At 43.3% G+C, this 20,755-nt stretch overlaps 1 protein-coding gene across 1 annotated transcript in view; it reads left to right on the top strand.

Annotated features, from left to right (window-relative positions):
- Window positions 1-5,078: 5,078 nt before the first annotated feature.
- The window catches only part of LOC121539393 (proenkephalin-A-like), a 31,945-nt gene continuing 16,268 nt past the window's right edge, over window positions 5,079-20,755 (top strand). The window contains exon 1 of the mRNA XM_041847866.2: window positions 5,079-5,211. The gene's annotated coding sequence lies outside the window, so the exon portion shown is untranslated. The remainder of the gene's footprint in view (window positions 5,212-20,755) is intronic.

Genomic DNA, 20,755 nt, shown 5'->3' on the forward strand with positions numbered 1-20,755 from the left:
GCATCACTTAATACCCTGTGTTACATATACGTAACAAACCTTCAAGTGACTATAATTCGCCAACAATTACTCAGGCGTCTCTGGACATCATATGAGCATTTTGCATGCATTGAATTTCAGAAACTCACATTTTTGACAATGTTTGAGGCACATTTTAGATTTTCAGTGCCAATCTCCGATAATGGAGTCACAAAGATCGGCCACCAGATGGTCCCAAAGTGTTTATTGGGACCTCTTCTTGAAGATAGTGGTTTCCTTTTATGTATTGATTGTGTACAGACACTTTACCAGGTGTTTAGAGACAATTTTACATATATGTCACATTGGGCTTTAAGTATGCCACCGCTAACAATCAATGGGAGTGATAGGGGCAATTGTGCAAAGTTTTAATTTTTTTATGTCAAAATCAACTCAATGATTGTTTTGTTGTTACTTATAGGTAATTTATAAATGTTTATGTTTCCCAAACTATTTTCCACTGAGACACATAGAGTCGATTGACTTCGGGGTGACAGCACACAAGCATGCACGCACGGACGCACACACACACACAAACCACTTGAGGACCATAGTGATGATCTTGTTATAGCTCACTCCCACTTTGAGGGCTGGCAAAAGTAACAACTCTTCATTGCACAGGTGTGTGTGTGTGTGTCTGAGAGAGAGAAGGTTTTGAGTTAAAAACATGACTTCCATTCCATTTCAAATGGGTCATCGAGTCCCCACTCAGACATTTGCAAACCAACACACTATCACAGACACACTATCACATGAAATAGACACAAATTACTTATTTAAAATTTGTGACAGTCACCACACGATTTTCTTCATAACGCATTTGTGTCCAATACACAATTTCCTTGTTTTGGCTAACTTTAGCTAGGTTTGCTAGGTGGCTAACGTTAGCTAGGCTAGGGGTTAAGGTTAGGGTTAGGGGTAGGGTTAGGTAACATGCTAGCTAAGTAATTAAAGGGTTAAGGTTAGGGTAGCTAACATTCTAGCTAATCAGCTAAAATGCTGAAGTTGTCCATCATGTGATTTGAACACACAATGTTTGGGTAGCTTGACCTTCGCGTTATACGCCCACCCATCATCCCCTACCAACCTCCCTCCTATCCTTTATGACTAAAGTAACTTACTGCCTTTATCTGTAATTGAAATGCACTCTATACAAAATCATGTGGTGGACGTGAATTTTTGCATAAGTAATTCCTGTCTATTTCACGATAATTTGTGATAGTGGGTTGTGCACTGCAAACATAGCAACACATTATGCAACAAAAAATGCTTCATGCAAATTCTAGTTGTCATTCCGTATCTACATTATAAACTAAATGTATTCATTTCCCTTATGGCATGATAATTATTTTCATTATGGTTCCAGGCAACTCATGCCTTTGTATTGAATAATCAGAGTTAGACATAATATCAATAAAGTGGAAAGAATGATGTGGAACTGGCTTCGAGGTTCAGAGTTGAGTTTGATGGCACTAGTTGGTCCATCTGTTACACCAGAAGGGGTTAAGAAAGCTCCATGTTCCTGGACTGGTTGGCTAGGAGCTGTCCATTACGAAAGGTGCTGAATTATACTAATGGGCCCCATTCCAACACTTTCAAGATGCACCCTTCCTGCTGCCCCTTCCTTGAGGCAATCACTTATCTGGCTTGGTGCCCATTCTATGACTTTTCCATCATCCAACATGGTCAGTTTATTGAAGACTTCCATCAAGGAAGGGATAATTGAAGAGAGGAAAGAAGGTTTGGAATGTGTTTGAACGAGGCCATGGACTCTATTTCGCTTTGTTGTCTCTCCCACCCCCCCCCCCCCCCCCACCCCCCCCAACCCCCCAGCACCACCTGAGCCAAAGTCTCACTCCAGGGAGAGGAAGGTAACACAATGATATCTGGTCTTCTTTGAAATATAACATGTTACACTGATACTGTACAGCCCTAGAACGATTTATTATACTGAAAGTGTAACGGTGAAATCTAGCAAAGCTTCTTTTGCTACACTGTAATTATGTGCCACGATTGGTGCATACATTGGCGTAGCCTGTACTTCTGTATCCTGATTGGTGTGCTTCATTCTGATTCTGGTGTGTTTCGTGGTTGCTGTTTGTCCTGCAATTGTCCTGTAATTACAAATCAATGGCCTTATGACTCATCCTCATCATCCACCATATCAGTAATTTAACTCAATTATATACGTCTTGTTTTGATGAATCCCCCTTCAAACCTTTGTCTTGTCTAAGTATCTGTCCTCGTAAAGGGCCAGGCCCTGTTCCCTCATTCATCTATCTGCCTAACGTGTGTGTGTGTGTGTGTGTGTGTGTCTTAGGCCTCCTCTGATGTCTATCTCATAATGAAGCGCAGATGGGCAGGGAGGGAGAGAGAGCGGAGATAGAGAGGAGAGAGAGAGGAGAGAGAGAGGAGAGAGAGAGAAGGGAGAGAGTGAGGCGAGAGAAAAGAGAGAGAGGGGAGAGAGAAGGGAGAGAGGGGAGAGGCAGAAGGGAGAGAGGGGAGAGAGAAGGGAGAGGGGAGAGAGAAAGGGGAGAGAGAGAAGGGAGAGAGGTGAGAGAGAGGAGAGAGAGAAGGGAGAGAAGGGAGAGAGAGGAGAGAGAGGAGGGGAGAGAGAGGGGAGAGAGAAGAGAGATGAGGAGAGAGAGAGGGGAGAGAGAGGGGAGAGAGGGGAGAGAGTGGGGAGAGAGAGGGGAGAGAGGAGGGAGAGAGGTGAGAGAGGGGAGAGAGAGGAGAGAGAGGAGAGAGTGGGGAGAAAGAGGGGAGAGTAGAGAGTGGAGAGAGAGTGGGGAGAGAGGGGAGAGAGGGGAGAGAGAGAGGAGAGAGAGGGGAGAGAGAGGGGAGAGAGGAGAGAGAGGAGAGAGAGAAGGGAGAGAGAGGGGAGAGAGAGGAGAGAGAGAAGGGAGAGAGGAGAGAGAGAGAAGGGAGAGGGGAGAGAGAAGGGAGAGGGGAGAGAGAGAGGAGAGAAAGAGGGGAGAGAGAGAGAGGCAGAGCTCTGTGGAGCAAACAAAGGGATACGACTTCTGGGTCGTATCTCTGCAGCCACCAGCAGCCCACAGACCAGGAGCCACCAGCTACCCACAGACCAGGTCGCTGCCTCTGTCCTCCACAACTACAGAGAAAAAAACTAACATTTACACAAACAAGACAAAATGGTGGAATACCTTCAACTGTGAGGACGTCTACACTGATTGTAGTGGATTTAACAGGTGACATCAATAAGGGATCATAGCTTTCACCTGGATTCACCTGGTCAGTCTATGTCATGGAAACACTCAGTGTATATCCCAATGAGAGGATCTGTTTGGGTCAAACGTAGGGAAATTAAAACTTCATATTCATCATCTCCAGCACCACCCCAACATCAATATATGTGAAAATGGCGCATTTTTATGTTTTGTAGTAAAAAAGATAGAGGAAGATGATGTGTTTCCAATGACATCATCAACCAATTAGTGGACAATGCCTACTCATAATTGGTTAAAATCACATGATGCCATTGGAAACACTTATTCTACATTTTAGCAGACACTCTTATCCAGAGTGACTTTTAATTTTTTTATTTTATACTGTCCCCCCGTGGGAATCGAACCCACAACCCTGGCATTGCAAGCACCATGCTCTACCAACTGAGCTACAGGGGACTACAGTTTTAGTGAACTAAGGAGCAGCAGCTTGACTCCAGCCCAGGGTTACAGACTGACTGAGCTACACGGCCCATCTTCCTCTTTCTTTTTTACTATGAAACATAGAAATGCGCCATTTTCACATACAGTATGTTGATGGTGGGGAGGTGCTGGAGATAATGAATATGAAGTTGACATTTTAAAAAATGTCCCTTTAAAGGTTGTGAATCCTTTTGGTTGGATTTTTGTTCTTTGGCTAGAATGATGAACCAATGCTACCTGTAAGTGAGTAGCTGCATCGATAAGGATGAGCGATTAATGGACTGGATCATTGATTCGGACCAGGGTTTAGAGATAACACAATGAGATGAAGAGAAAGGAAATTATTATGGCTTTGTCATCTCGAGAATAGACTCAATTAATATAATTATAAAAAGGTCAGTCTTACCAAGATTATTATATCTTGAAGTAGGAAAGCGCAGAGGCGTCATGCTCATAGGGGGCATATAACTAGCTACCAAGAAGCCATTTCAGGCTATCAATCAAGTTAGAGTAGCTAGCTTGTCTAACTATCTTAGCTGACAAGCCTGCTGGTAAGGTTGGTAGTCTTCAGAAAAACAAGCAATAACTAAATGTACTGAATAAGACACATTCCTTTCCCTCTTTTAGGCCAGATTTTAGCAGAGATGCAGAGAAGCATATTTCGTTGCTTTAAAAAATGAACCACCAGTCAGGAGGATACAGACAGCTCAAGATGTATGCTTCGATATACAGACAAATATACATATATTTATATAGCATTAAGCATAATGATTATGGCTCTATAATGCAGGAAAAAGCTGTTACAGGTGTTAAAAAATGCAAAATGTGTTGGCTAGCTGAAGTAAGAGACTGCAGGTTATAGTCTGCATTGACACACTGATGTAAGTCTGCCTGTCCATCATATATAACAAGCCCCCCTACCTCCCTCCCTCCCTCTCTCTCTCTCTCTCTCTCTCTCTCTCTCTCTCTCTCTCTCTCTCTCTCTCTCTCTCTCTCTCTCAAGTGTCCCCCTTTCTCTCCCTCTCTCCAACCTCTCTCTCTCTCTCTCTCTCTCTCTCTCTCTCTCTCTCTCTCTCTCTCTCTCTCTCTCTCTCTCTCTCTCTCTCTTTCAAGTGTCCCCCTTTCTCTCCCTTTCTCTCCCTCTCTCCATCCCCCCTCTCTCTCTCTCTCTCTCTCTCTCTCACCCTCTTTCAAGTGTCCCCCTTTCTCTCCCTCTCTCCATCTCTCCAACCCCTCTCTCAATCTCTACCTCTCTCTCTCACTAGCTCTCTGTCTCTAAGTCTCCAACCCCTCCCTCTCTCTTTCCTCTCTCTCCATCCCCCTCCTCTCTGTGATGAAAGTGAAAGGGGGATGCAGGGGGCAGCACCAAAGGGAGGGATGTGCCCCTCTATAAGAGGTCTGAGCAACAGCCTGTCTGTATAGATGAAATACACTGAGAAAGAAGACAGGACACTAACTAGAGCTACTGCACTGTAGACCTAAATCACCTAAAGGACCTGCGCCCAAACCCGTCTCTAGTACTCAGGTAAGACTGACCTTAGACCTTAAGGCTTTGGCTTAAGGTGTGGGTGGGAGTGGGGGCGGGGAGGGGAACTCACCTGGCATGGTTTGAGCTGGGACATTTCCCAGACTGATACTGAAGGAGTTTGGGTTCAGTTTTAAACCTGAGAAATTGCCAACGGCTCAGTGCAGTTTGGCTTATCTTCTGGTGGCTAGTTCATTTATAAGGTGGCATGTGTAGGGCATTGGGTTGTTAGGGTTCGTTAGTTATGGGTTTGAGCAATGTAGCATTTCTCTCTGGGTTCTTGCTGATGTGAAATAACATGGCAATATATTAACCTGTTAGCGAATTCATTGTGCTGTACGGTATATAATTAATGGAGTTTTGCGATGTGTGCAAGAATAACTGCTGGTAGACACTCACTGCTTAAGCTGCTCATTTACTCTATCTCTCTCTCTCTGTTCTCTCTCTCACTCTCTCTGTACTCTCTCTCTTTCTGTGCTCTCTCTCTTTCTGAGCTCTCTCTCTCTCTCTTTCTGTGCTCTCTCTCTCTCTGTGCTCTCTCTCTCTGTGCTCTCTCTCTCTTTCTGTGCTCTCTCTCTCTTTCTGTGCTCTCTCTCGCTCTGTGCTCTCTCTCTCTTTCTGTGCTATCTCTTTCTGTGCTCTCTCTCTCTTTCTGTGCTCTCTCTCGCTCTGTGCTCTCTCTCTCTTTCCATGCTCTCTCTCTCTGTGCTCTCTCTCTCTTTCTGTGTTCTCTCTCTCTCTCTGTGCTCTCTCTCTCTTTCTGTGCTCTCTCTCTCTCTGTGCTCTCTCTCTCTTTCTGTGCTCTCTCTCTCTGTGCTCTCGCTCTCTTTCTGTGTTCTCTCTCTTGCTGTGCTCTCTCTCTCTTTCTGTGCTCTCTCTCTTTCTGTGCTCTCTCTCTCTGTGCTCTCTCTCTGTGCTCTCTCTCTCTCTGTGCTCTCTCTCTCTCTCTCTCTGTGTGTGTTCTCTCTGTCTTTCTGTGATCTCTCTCTCTGCTCTCTCTCTCTTTCTGTGCTCTCTCTCTCTTTCTGTGCTCTCTCTCGCTCTGTGCTCTCTCTCTCTCTGTGCTCTCTCTCTATGTGCTCTCTCTCTCTTTCTGTGCTATCTCTCTCTTTCTGTGCTCTCTCTCTCTGTGCTCTCTCTCTGTGCTCTCTCTGTTTCTGTGCTCTCTCTCTTTCTATGCTCTCTCTCTTTCTGTGCTCTCTCTCTCTTTCTGTGCTCTCTCTCTCTTTCTGTGCTCTCTCTCTCTCTTTCTGTGCTCTCTCTCTCTTTCCGTGCTCTCTCTCTCTTTCTGTGCTCTCTCTCTCTCTGTGCTCTCTCTCTTTCTGTGCTCTCTCTCTCTTTCTGTGTTCTCTCTCTCTCGCTCTGTGCTCTCTCTCTCTCTCTCTGTGCTCTCTCTCTCTTTCTGTGCTCTCTCTCTCCTTCTGTGCTCTCTCTTGCTCTGTGCTCTCTCTCTCTTTCTGTGCTCTCTCTCTCTTTCTGTGCTCTCTCTCTCTTTCTGTGCTCTTTCTCTCTCTTCTCGGTGCTTGTGGAACAGTTAAAGTCCTGACCCATGACAAGAGCATATTTCTCCCATCACTCTCATGATCATCCTATTGATCCCCTTGTCTTCAAATCAATGCATCTCCACCAAGATGATGCAAGACTATTATTTTCCACAGCTAACACCCCAGAGAGAAGGTTAGATGTTAAATCTTTATGCTTTCGGTGCAAAATACTGGCTGCAAATAAATGTCCTGTTGATGAGCTGATGACGGCAGAGAACAAACCACATAGCTGCCCATGACTTAGGCACGGGGGCAGTTTTTGTTGCTTTCCAGGACTCAGTTTGTGTGTTCTGTCAATGGACCACCACCATCACTTAATGAGGGGCTATCTACAACCGTAGTCCATAAATTGTATGTTTACAGTCGGAGAGAGTGGGGTAAGTTGAGCCCTTTTATACATTCAGCATCACTCTGTCAAGGGAAATATAGTATTAATTCTAACAAAGATCTACATATATTTCAGGATGTTGTGTATCCCTGGAAATAATCAGAATTCATGTAAACATTACAGTTTTGAAAACATAGCTTGTCAAAAAAAAGTGGTCTCTTGGCACAACTTAAGCCACGGGACAGGGTAAGTTAAGCCGCCTACACATTTCTGTACTGAATGAAATATTACCACTACCTTTTTAAAACCATGTCTATCTTTATTTTCCAAACACAATTCAACACAATCACAATTGCTTTTTTTTGTCTTTTAATCATTTTCTTAAGCATCTTTTACCACAGGCTTAACACCTAACAAACACTTTGTACTTAGGCCAGGCCCCATTGTTACCTCATATCTCAGCAATAATGCCTTGCATTTGCCTGGGAAGAAATACTTAAATTGGCTCAACTTACCCCAAGGTAAACATTTTGACTATATTAGCCCACACAGCTACAAGGATGCACTTTCATGCTAGGTTTATGACCTCATATTGAAGCTTATAGAGACCCCAACTGATGCATAGAACAATCTTAAATTGATCTACTTTAGTTTAGATACAAGCATCATGAAATCTCTAACACAATACATTCATTTGGGCCTAACTTGCTTACCACTTTTTTTCCATGTGGTTTCTTCCTTCACAGACTGATGACCTATTTTGAAATATTTTGTCAAATTATTAATTTTGTGTATGGTTTCCTAGAAACAAGGGTGGCTCAACTTACCCATTTGGCTCAACTTACCCCACTCTCCCATACTAGAATGATATTTACTGCCTTGAGCTATTCTGGTGCTGTGAATGAGAGGAAAGCCCTAGACAGTTAGCGGTGCAGTGGGTTAACATACAAGCCTTACTGCACTATCCACCAACCCTAAACGAACCAAGCCAATATAAGAGTGCTAGGGAGGTGCTCAGGGTCCTACAGTCGTGGTCAAAGGTTTTGAGAATGACACAAATACAAATTTTCACAAAGTCTGCTGCCTCAGTTTTTATGATGGCAATTTGCATATACTCCAGAATGTCATGAAGAGTGATCAGATGAATTGCAATTAATTGCAAAGTCCGTCTTTGCCATGAAAATGAACTTAATCCCCAAAAAACATTTCCACTGCATTTCAGCCCTGCCACAAAAGGACCAGCTGCCATCATGTCAGTGATTCTCTCGTTAACACAGGTGAGAGTGTTGACGAGGACAAGGCTGGAGATCACTCTGTTATGCTGATTGAGTTAGAATAACAGACTGGAAGCTTTAAAAGGAGGGTGGTGCTTGAAATCATTGTTCTTCCTCTGTTAACCATGGTTACCTGCAAGGAAACACGTGCCGTCATCATTGCTTTGCACAAAAAGGGCTTCACAGGCAAGGATATTGCTGCTAGTAAGATTGCACCTAAATCAAATATTTATCGGATCATCAAGAACTTCAAGGAGAGAGGTTCAATTGTTGTGAAGAAGGCGTCAGGGCACCCAAGAAAGTCCAGCAAGCACCAGGACCATCTCCTAAAGTTGATTCAGCTGCGGGATTGGGGCACCACCAGTGCAGAGCTTGCTCAGGAATGGCAGCAGGCAGGTGTGAGTGCATCTGCATGCACAGTGAGACGAAGAATTTTGGAGGATGGCCTGGTGTCAAGAAGGGCAGCAAAGAAGCCACTTCTCTCCAGGAAAAACTTCAGGGACAGACTGATAATCTGCAAAAGGTACAGGGATTGGACTGCTGAGGACTGGGGTAAAGTCATTTTCTCTGATGAGTCCCCTTTCCGATTGTTTGGGGCATCCGGAAAACACCTTGTCCGGGGAGAAGACAAGGTGAGCGCTACCATCAGTCCTGTGTCATGCCAACAGTAAAGCATCCTGAGACCATTCATGTGTGGGGTTGCTTCTCAGCAAAGGGAGTGGGCTCACTCACAATTTTGCCTAATAACACAGCCATGAACAAAGAATGGTACCAACACATCCTCCGAGAGCAACTTCTCCCAACCATCCAAGAACAGTTTGGTGACGACCAATGCCTTTTCCAGCATGATGGAGCAACTTGCCATAAGGCAAAAGTGATAACTAAGTGGCTCGGGGAACAAAACATCGACATTTTGGGTCCTTGGCCAGGAAACTCCCCAGACCTTAATCCCATTGAGAACTTGTGGTTGATCCTCAAGAGGCAGGTGGACAAACAAAAACCCACAAATTCTGACAAACTCCAAGCATTGATTATGCAAGAATGGGCTGCCATCAGTCAGGATGTGACCCAGAAGTGAATTGACAGCATGCCAGGGCGGATTGCAGAGGTCTTGAAAAAGAAGGGTCAACACTGCAAATATTGACTCTTTGCATAAACTTAATGTAATTGTCAATAAAAGCCTTTGACACTTATGGAATGCTTGTAATTATACTTCAGTGTACCATAGCAACGTCTGACAAAAATATTTCATAACACTGAAGCAGCGAACTTTGTGAAGACCAATACTTGTGTCATTCTCAAAACTTTTGACCATGACTGTATACAGATGTAGGATCTTAATTTGATCACCCTGTTGCAGGATAACTTTCCTAGAATGCAGGAAATGTAAAACTTGTAGTGTATTTGAGGTTTAAAAACGGGTTCAAATTAAGATCCCACATCTGTAGTTCTTGTTCCTCTGTCATTGCTTTGATTTAGAATCTTATTCCGGATTGTCTGGGGTTAATCAGGGTCAGTTTAATTCCTGGCTTTTAATTTGCTTTGATTATAGACTTAATATATACTTGGTTACCTAGATTATTTAAAAGGCTTATTCCATACCTGGTTTAACAGTAGTTTGATGTAGGTGTTTTTCTTTGAATATAAGTCAATATCAATTTGGGTTTGTTCAAAGGAGTCAATCAGGATTAGCTTTCAACTGATTATAGGCTTAAACTGTACATGGGTAGCTGCCCTATGGGTGATAAAGGCTAATCGGGGGGTGAATACTGTGGTTTCCAGAGAGAGGTGAAGGCACAGAGGGACCCAGGAGGTCAGGTTGAAAGCTGCACATCGACTGGAGCTGCTGTCGGTCAAACTTCATTATAGATAGAGGTTTCAGAGCACAATGGGAATCTACTCAATCAAATTAGCCTTTTCTTTTTCTCAGAAGATACTCGTTATATTCGCTGTGTTTCAAATTAGGCTTGTGTTAGCTCCCTTAGCAAATGCTTAGCCTTTAGCTCAGTGGGCTTTTACAGCTTTACGGTGCACAGACGACCCAGGGTGAAACCCAGTAGATCACACATGAGCTCTGTGACGGATAATATTGTCTCAAGGAAAATGTTTTTCTCCTCATACCCTGCGTCTTCTGATTAGACACAGAGAAAGAGAAAGAGAGAGAGAGAGAGAGAGAGAGAGAGAGAGAGAGAGAGAGAGAGAGAGAGAGAGAGAGAGAGAGAGAAAGAGAGAGAGAGAGAGAGAGAGAGAGAGAAAGAGAGAGAGAGAGAGAGAGAGAGAAAGAGAGAGAGAGAAAGAGAGAGAGAGAGAAGAGAGAGAGAGAGAGAGAGAGAGAGAGAGAGAGAGAGAGAGAGAGAGAGAGAGAGAGAGTTTGTGTGTGACTAGCTCTCACAGTCTCACGTCAGAATTAGACGTTCATCCATGTTTCTCAAACGTCAAATTTCAAAGTGTTTAAGGTTAAGTTTACGCGTTAACTCTTAATTTTTAAGGTTAGGGTTAAGTTTAGGCATTAACTCCGAAATCTTAAGGTTAGGCATTAACTCCGAATGGTTAAGGTACGGGTTAAGGTTTGGGATAGGCTGAAAACAAAAATCTCATAAACAACTTTCTATCGCTGGATTCGAACTTGCGACCTTTGATATCAGAGGCAGATGCTTACAAAACCAAAACCGACTTAAAGGTAACAGCGCTCACTGTTGCCCCTAGTGCCCGGTTGCCATGTCATCTCCCAACGTCCTCAGACATGGATGGACGTTGAATACTGACTTGTATCACGGGTCACCTGGCTGGTGTGTGTGTGCATGTTTGCTTGTTTGATCGCCTGCGCGTGTGTGTGTATGTGTGCCTGCGTATTTGCTTGCCTGTGTGTGTGTGTGTAAACGAGAGAGAGAGAGGAGTGTGTAAATGGGATTTTAAAGGGATTCCAAGACAATTATACGCAGCCTCCTCAGACCTGGGGGCAAAATAATTCAAAGCTCTTCCCATCCGGCGCGACACAGATTTGAGGAAACTGTGAAATTAGCCCTTGATCGGCTCTCTGTTGTTCTTCTGTGCAACAGTTTGAATGAGCCTCAGCATCAGATAGAGGAGCAAGATACGCTCTACTCTGGAGTCATGTTAATGATATAGTTTATGTTACGCTAGTTTGTAATAGTTTAACAGTTGTTGGAAACCCTCAAGTATAGTTGTAGATCAGTTGTATAGTACTACTACTGGCAGTAGTAGGCAGCCACTTAGCTTGAGGAAAAAGAGCGCATTAAGGCAAAAGGCATCCATATTAGGAAGTCGTCAAACTGCATTCCTAATATGGATGCCATACTGAACACGTTTTACAAATTTCGGATGAATTGAGGGAGAAATAAAAAATGAATTCACTACGTTTTGCATATCCCTATAGTACGCAGACCCCCAATTGAGAACCCATTCCAACAAGTCATGTGTTCAATAGGCACGAAATAGAAGAAAACGTTTTGAAACACTGAAATGGGGACATGCAACATTAACTCATCCAATAAGAACGCTCATTTTCATTTTCACGGTGGTGGGTGAGGACTTTGTGTCTCTCCATTCTCCCTCAATTCCTGACAGGGGTGTTCTTTGTCTAGAGGTCAGAGGTCGTGTGTGTGGAGGTGAACACCTGGCGAGGACTGTCCTAAACTCATGGGATTAGAGTGTATGTTAATCCAACCATAATGCCACAACTCAGTGGGGCTCCCCTCTATCTTTGTGTGTCTCTGTCCCAATTAGTATCCCTCTCTACAGTCAGGGAATGCAATAATCATGCAATAAAATGCACATTAATTACTTAAAAATCATACAATGTGATTTTCTGGATTTTTGTTTTAGATTCCGTCTCTCACAGCTGAAGTGTACCTATGATAAAAATTACAGACCTCTACATGCTTTGTAAGTAGGAAAACCTGCAAAATCGGCAGCGTATCAAATACTTGTTCTCCCCACTGTATGTGCGCATGTGTGTTACACACCTCTTTAAACTATATCACCTCTACTCTTAACCTCCAGTCAAGTGAATTAATCTCAATCAGAAGAGATATTGATTTAGGTCCATGTGTAACATAAGCATGAACATCTTTTAATGCCTTCTCCATTAGATCAGCCTCTGCCACATCACAGGTGTCACATCACATCAACTCTGCAGCTGCCTCTCACAGCATCACTGCAGGTCTGAGTCAGGTGTGTCATGCTATTATGGATAAATACAGATGTATGATCTTAATTTGACCCAGTTTCCTACAGCAGGAAAATAATCCTGCAGCAACAGGAAATGTGAATTATTATGTGGATTATAATTTATGGACATTTTTGTAGGGGTTGATACATTTTTCGTGACGGAAATGCAAGTCTGAAATTTCGAAGTGGAAATGCCAAACTTCAGAAGCCTTTTTAAACCTCAAATACACTAGAAGTTTTACATTTCCTGAATTGCAGGAAAGTTTGCCTGCAACAGGGTGATCAAATGAAGATCCTACATCTGTATAAAACAGTGTATAATTATATAGCCTCTGCCGAGTCCCCAACAACTGGATGTTCCAGATTTCAGGGGAGATGGAAAAAGAGCCTGTGACGTGACTTCCGCTTTTGGGCGTTAACAAGGCGACACTGCATCTGCTCCTCCTCTACATTTACTGAATTGGTTAAACAGAGCAGAGGAGAACCTCCCCCGACAGTTTTTGTCCTTCTCCTCAAGACCAGTATGTAGGGGATCTAGTTTCAGGCGTTTCTTTTACGCCTGCTAAGTTAGGTTAATAATTATATTATAGCTTATTGATAGATATTCATATTAGGTTCACAATGTTCTCACCTTGGCATGGTCATTTGGAGTCAGTGTGACTCAAATATAAAGGAGAATTTTCCATATTTGTTGGTCCGTTCAGATTGTGGGTTCATCTTCATCGACTTTTAGTGGTGGATGAATTTTTGCACCCAGGGGGATCCCTGATGGTGTTAATGATGGTAGAATGATAGTGTCAATGATGGTGTTAATGATGGTAGAATGATGGTGTCAATGATGGTGAATGATGGTGAAATCATTATGTTATTATTACAAAAATTACCAAAAATACACACATCAATATCAATAAAAGCAGAAAGAAAAATACTGTCATAAAAAACAAACACATTCATCAGTAATAAGGTCCTCAATGAGCCTGCTGAATTGCCCTACCAAAACATCAAATTTAACAAAATGTTGAAGATTGTTCGAAAGATAAAGTGCAAGAAAACTGATTTACCTAACTCCGTAGAGACCAAAGGACTTTCCAGAGTTAACCATCCCTGAGACATTTACATTTTAGTCATTTAGCAGACGCTCTTATCCAGAGCGACTTACAGTTAGTGAGTGCATAATTTCAACAAAAAAAATTATATCTATTTTTTTTTTCATACTGGCCCCCCGTGGGAAACGAACCCACAACCCTGGCGTTGCAAACGCCATGCTCTACCAACTGAGCTAAATCCCTGCCGGCCATTCCCTCCCCTACCCTGGACCAATTGTGCACCGCCCCATGGGTCTCCCGGTCACAGCCGGCTACAACAGAGCCTGGATTCAAACCAGGATCTCTAGTGGCACAGCTAGCACTGCGATGCTGTGCCTTAGACCACTGCGCCACTCGGGAGACCAGGTGTGGTAACTCGTATGTCTAAAGTTTAGTAAAGATGTTAGGTACAGTGGAACTTTTTGTAAAAGGGCTTTATAAATGAAAACATAGCAATGTATCAACCTACGTGACATCAAAGAGGGCCAACCGACTTTCTGGCAGAGAATGCTGTGAAGAGTACTAAAACTGACGCCCATAATAAAGCGCAGTGCGCTGTGATAAACTGCATCTAAAGGCTTTAATGAAGTGGCTGCTGGGTTCATATAGATGATGTCACCATAGTTATTCTGTAATACAATGAAGGCAGACTGTAGTTCAGATAGAGCCTGGTCAACCGTGGGGGCAATAGCATACACAACAGTATCATCGGCATACAAGTGCAGGTTACATTTTTTTTTATAGACAAGTTGTTAATGTAAACAGTAAAAAATACAGGACCCAGAATTGACCCCTGCGGGACACCTTTCGTAATATCCAGGAAATCTGATTTAACACCATCAGTAGATACACATTGAGTTCTATCTGTCAAGTAATTTTTAAACCAGTTACATTCAGCCTGGTCTAGGCCAATTGAGGAAAGCCTCTGAATTAGCAGTGAGTGATCAACAGTATCGAAAGCCTTTGACATGTTAATGAAGAGGGCAGCACAATGTTGCCTTTTACCATACAATTAACCACATCATTTATAATTAGGGATTCAGCAGAGATAGGGCTATGACCTGGTCTAAAACCTGACTGATGTACATTTAGAATACATTTCAAAGATAAGAAAGATCTTAGCTGAGAATTAATCAAGGATTCTAATATTTTTGTTGGCAAGAAAGTTTAGAAATAGGGCGATAATTATTTGATGGTGGAATGATGGTGTCAATGATGGTGTCAATGATGGTGGCAGTGGCGGCTCCTGAAAAAATTCTCAGGGGGGGCAATTTTTCTGATGATTTAGGTGACCTACACACATTTTAAAAAAGATATGTCCAGCAACAACATGAAGACAGGGGCAGCATATAAGTCAATACCAGAAGCATTTATTGACTGATCTCAAAAGTGTTGGCTTACCAGGGTTGGTGGAGCCCTCAGTTTCATCTTTGCCTCGCAAAGCTAACTCAAACACTCCGCAAAACTTCACACACTGGATTAGCCGGCTGAGGATGTGGCGGTTCTTGCTAATGTCGTAGTAAATATATTTGTTATAGTGAATATGGAATATGATATGTTGAGTAAAATGTTGTGCTAAGATCTATTTAGGTCAGGAGCTGGTTATAAGTTCTGTTCCTATCCAATAACAATGGACAAAAGGGTCCTATCTTGTCAGCCTTGTCAGCAGGTGGCCAAGGACAACACCCACGCCATAGGCCTCTCAGTTCTTCCAACTCACGAGTTCTTGCTCTGAGGCACACACACACACACACACAAACACACACACACACACATCATCACTGTTAAACAACACACACACACACACACACACACACACACACACACACACACACACATCATCACTGTTAAACACACACACACACACACACACACACAAAAATCCCCTCTCTTAGGCTGAACATTTGAAGACAGAGAACCCGACTCAGAGCCAATGCAACAGTGACACTAGCCTGGAGGTGACCTCGCCCAACTCATCAGGACCAATCAGAAGATCAGAACTACTAGATTCAACCTACTTCATTTATTGCATAAAATGTCTGCACACAATGAAACATTGTCTTCAGATAACGAACGGGTCCGTGCACGCGATTCCAGATATCTTTACCTCTGAATAAACTGCCTTTATTATACCATATCCAACCTGTCCAAAGTCTCTACTTGGTCTCAGTTCTCCAGTAAACTTGTGATTATCAACACTAACCTCATCGTTGTGGCGGCGGACAGCTAGCCTGTATCCCTCATCCAGTTGAGTGGCAATGTTCACTCCCCAAAGCAGACAATCTCAAACAGCTATCCATGTGGGTCTTTGACAGCTCATGTTTCTTAATCTTTCCTGAAAGATGGTGCATGTCCGTTACACACCAGTCGCTGTCCAAGCGGTGCTGTCTGCCGTGCCGCCTTCAGGGTGAAAGAGTAAGCAGGGGGTAGCAGAAGACTGCATTAGCTACATCGCAGCCTGCTAGCCAGGTTTTTCGTTCGTACTAATTTTTGGAAAATCCTCGGGTGTAGGACTTTCCGCCTTTAGTAGAAACCTGTTGAATTATTAAATTTGGTCTGGGAGGTCCTAATTGTTTCGTTGCCAATTTATCTTGATTTGTTCGCCGACAAAAAGTAACTTATTTCAAAGAGACAATCGAGTTGCACTGAACGCTATAGCAATCTTACCAGTAGTACGTGAATTGATTGACGCTGCTACCCGCTCTTTTCTTAGTTATGTTCATGGTTACGTTACGTATGACGAAAGCGCGTAAGTGCAAGCCCTCAGAAACCCATAGAGATTGTATTGAAAGCTCTGATATTTGAAAAAATAGATTTTACATGGGAGTCTATGAGAGACTTCTGGGCGATTTTCAACCTGACTGAAATCGCCCCAAAAGGGGGGGGGGGGGGCATTTGAAGCACGACTTTAGCCTGATTGGACATTTAGTGGCAGATCAGACGTCTAGATTACAACACTGATAACTACTGTTGCCGTGATATAATTGATTAGAAAAAAATCCCTTCCTTTTCCCGTTTGGCAGTGCGTCGCCCATATCGCCCTATTGAACACACCGCCCCTGGATGGTGGATGATGGTGGAATGATGGTGGAATGATGGTAGAATGATGGTGTCAATTATGGTGGAATGATGGTGTCAATGATGGTGTCAATGGTGGTGGAATGATGGTGGAATGATGTTGATTGATGAGTGGTTTGGCAACAGTGTGTTCTAATCTCCTGAGTGGCGCAGTGGTCTAAGGCACTGCATCGCAGTGCTAACTGTGCCACTAGATCCTGGTTCGAATCCAGGCTCTGTCGCAGCCGGCCGCGACCGGGAGATTCATGGGCGGCGCACAATTGGCCCAGCGTCGTCCAGGGTAGGGGAGGGAATGGCCGGCAGGGATGTAGCTCAGTTGATAGAGCATGGCGTTTGCAACGCCAGGGTTGTGGGTTCGATTCCCACGGGGGGCCAGTATAAAAAAATATGTATTCACTAACTGTAAGTCGCTCTGGATAAGAGCGTCTGCTAAATGACTAAAATGTAAATGTAAAGTGTGAATGGGGTGTGAGTGAATGATGTGGTGAGGTTTGTGATAGATCAGTGTTTCCCAAACCTCACCTCGAGTTTTCCATTCCACCTATTATATCTATACCTGTGCTTGTGGATTAGTTAAACAGTTGATTTGGTTTTCATATTGTGAAGAAGCTCAAAGTAAAACATGTAAAATGTATTTGCCAGTTGTAATGAATACATGGGTATTATTTGCCACAAGCTTTCACCACTGTGTGCTGTCCCTGTGTTGGCCTGTGGCTTGGTGACAAAGTTATAATCACATGTCACATTTGATCCATCAACAATGGTAGGCGAATATACACCCTAATAACCACTATAATACACTGCCCATAGCCAGCTGGGTGCCTGGACTGTGTACTGTCTCAACATGGTTTTCAATCTGATCAATGGGCCTAGTCACTGTCTCATGACTGATGTGTGCCCGCGTGTGTGTGTGTGCGCGTGTGTGTGTGTGTATGTATGTGTGTGTGTGTGTGTGTGTGTGTGTGTGTGTGTGTGTGTGTGTGTGTGTGTGTGTGTGTGTGTGTGTGTGTGTGTGTGTGTGTGTGTGTGTGTGCATTCGTACGTGTGTGAGCGGGCCTCGTGATCCTTAGTTACCTCTCTCTCCATTGATCTGACACATTTATTAGGGTTACTCCTGATGGGTTGAAACCCATTCATCGAGATGTATCCCTTGCTAGCTATAACCAGCCATTGATTACGTGGATGGTGAAAGCATTGGAGGGGATCTCTAAGTTAATATCAATCCATCTCTATATTGATCTGTGGTGCTGTGGGACCAATATTGACGTGGGTTTACGGGGTGGAAGACATTTAAGGGACAGATAATATACTGTTTATGCCGATAGAAGAGGAGTAAGATAGTGATGTATTTTATTGATAGAGTTAGGGGTGTATAGTATTGTTACGGAGGCTAATGTGTGGTATATTGCTGTTTGTCACTTTTGCCCCCTTGGTCACCGATAATTATGTATTGTAATGTGTTGAAGAACATTATCGTGACTGTCATTCTCGGTTGTGGTTGTTCATTTCCTCTTAGTACCATTCAGTACCATTCAGTACCATTCAGTACCATTCTATTCTACTATCTTTTCTTTCTTTTACCATTGAAGTCATGAGGTTGAAATGTTTTAGACACAGACCACAGTCACCAGAGTGGATGTAAAGTTGATGCAATGTGTTTACAATCTACTATTATTTTAAATCATCAACATCATTAGAGACTAATCTACTCCATCAAACAATATACTGGTCCTATTACTATTCCAGTGAGCACAAGATGTTGAAAATACATATTTTCAAAGTCTTTTCAACCCAAAATACATATTTTCAAAATATTTTGCTCATAGGGATGACTGTAGTGTAAGGGTGGGCAACTCCACTCCTCAGGGGCCTGATTCGTGTCACACTTTTGACCCAGCCTCAGCTAACACACCTGACTCCAAGAATCCTGATCTTCAGTTTAGAATGCAATTAGTTTAATCAGCTATGTTTGCTAGGGATGCGGAAAAGGTGTGACACCACTCCGGCCCCCAAGGACTGGTGTTGCCCATCCCTGCTGTAATGGGTACAGACAGTCAGGAGAGACACAGACCCTGTGGAGGATTCCTAGGCTATTATTAGCAGGTCTAGCAGTCAGATTCACCAGAGGACTTTGATTAATCAAATCAAATTAAGAAACAGTTGCTCACATGTGCCGAATACAACTGGTGTAGACTTTACAGCTAAATGCTTGCTTACAAGCCCTTCCCAACAATGCAGAGTTTAAAAAATATAGTAACACAAGGAATTAAATAAAATACAAAAGAATGGAGCTCTATACAGCTATTACCAGTATCAGATCAATGTGCAGAGGTACTTGAGGTAGATATGTAATGAAGGCAGGGTAAAGTGACTAGGCATCAGGACAGATAATAATAAGAATAAAGAACAGAGTAGCAGCAGCAAATGATGTGTAAAAGTGTGCACGTGTGTAATGTGTAATGTGTATGTATGTACAGTGGGGAGAACAAGTATTTGATATACTGCCGATTTTGCAGGTTTTCCTACTTACAAAGCATGTAGAGGTCTGTAAATGTTATCATAGGTACACTTCAACTGTGAGAGACGAAATCCAGAAAATCACATTGTATGATTTTTAAGTAAATAATTAGCATTTTATTGCATGACATAAGTATTTGATACATCAGAAAAGCAGACTTAATACAGATATCATATGTTTCCTGTAGGTCTTGACCAGGTTTGCACACACTGCAGCAGGGATTTTGGGCCACTCCTCCATACAGACCTTCTCCAGATCCTTCAGGTTTCGGGGCTGTAGCTGGGTAATACGGACTTTCAGCTCCCTCCAAAGATTTTCTATTGGGTTCAGGTCTGGAGACTGGCTAGGCCACTCCAGGACCTTGAGATGCTTCTTACGGAGCCACTCCTTAGTTGCCCTGGCTGTGTGTTTCGGGTCATTGTCATGCTGGAAGACCCAGCCACGACCCATCTTCAATGCTCCTACTGAGGAAAGGAGGTTGTTGGCCAAGATCTCGCGATACATGGCCCCATCCATCCTCCCCTCAATACGGTGCAGTCGTCTTGTCCCCTTTGCAGAAAAGCATCCCCAAAGAATGCTGTTTCCACCTCCATGCTTCATGGTTGGGATGGTGTTCTTGGGGTTGTACTCATCCTTCTTCTTCCTCCAAACACGGCAAGTGGAGTTTAGACCAAAAAGCTCTATTTTTGTCTCATCAGACCACATGACCTTCTCCCATTCCTCCTCTGGATCATCCAGATCGTCATTGGCAAACTTCATACGGGCCTGGACATGCGCTGGCTTGAGCAGGGGGACCTTGCGTGTGCTGCAGGATTTTAATCCATGACGGCGTAGTGTGTTACTAATGGTTTTCTTTGAGACTGTGGTCACAGCTCTCTTCAGGTCATTGACCAGGTCCTGCCGTGTAGTTCTGGGCTGATCCCTCACCTTCCTCATAATCATTGATGCCCCACGAGGTGAGATCTTGCATGGAGCCCCAGACCGAGGGTGATTGACCGTCATCTTGAACTTCTTCCATTTTCTAATAATTGCACCAACAGTTGTTGCCTTCTCACCAAGCTGCTTGCCTATTGTCCTGTAGCCCATCCCAGCCTTGTGCAGGTCTACAATTTTATCCCTGATGTCCTTACACAGCTCTCTGGTCTTGGCCATTGTGGAGAGGTTGGAGTCTGTTTGATTGAGTGTGTGGTGTCTTTTATACAGGTAACGAGTTCAAACAGGTGCAGTTAATACAGGTAATGAGTGGAGAACAGGAGGGCTTCTTAAAGAAAAACTAACAGGTCTGTGAGAGCCGGAATTCTTACTGGTTGGTAGGTGATCAAATACTTATGTCATGCAATAAAATGCAAATGAATTACTTAAAAATCATACAATGTGATTTTCTGGATTTTTGTTTTAGATTCCGTCTCTCACAGTTGAAGTGTACCTATGATAAAATGTACAGACCTCTACATGCTTTGTAAGTAGGAAAACCTGCAAAATCGGCAGTGTATCAAATACTTGTCCTCCCCACTGTATGTTTGTGT

Source organism: Coregonus clupeaformis, chromosome 25, assembly GCF_020615455.1.
Source record: "Coregonus clupeaformis isolate EN_2021a chromosome 25, ASM2061545v1, whole genome shotgun sequence".
Classification (NCBI taxonomy): Eukaryota; Metazoa; Chordata; class Actinopteri; order Salmoniformes; family Salmonidae; genus Coregonus; species Coregonus clupeaformis.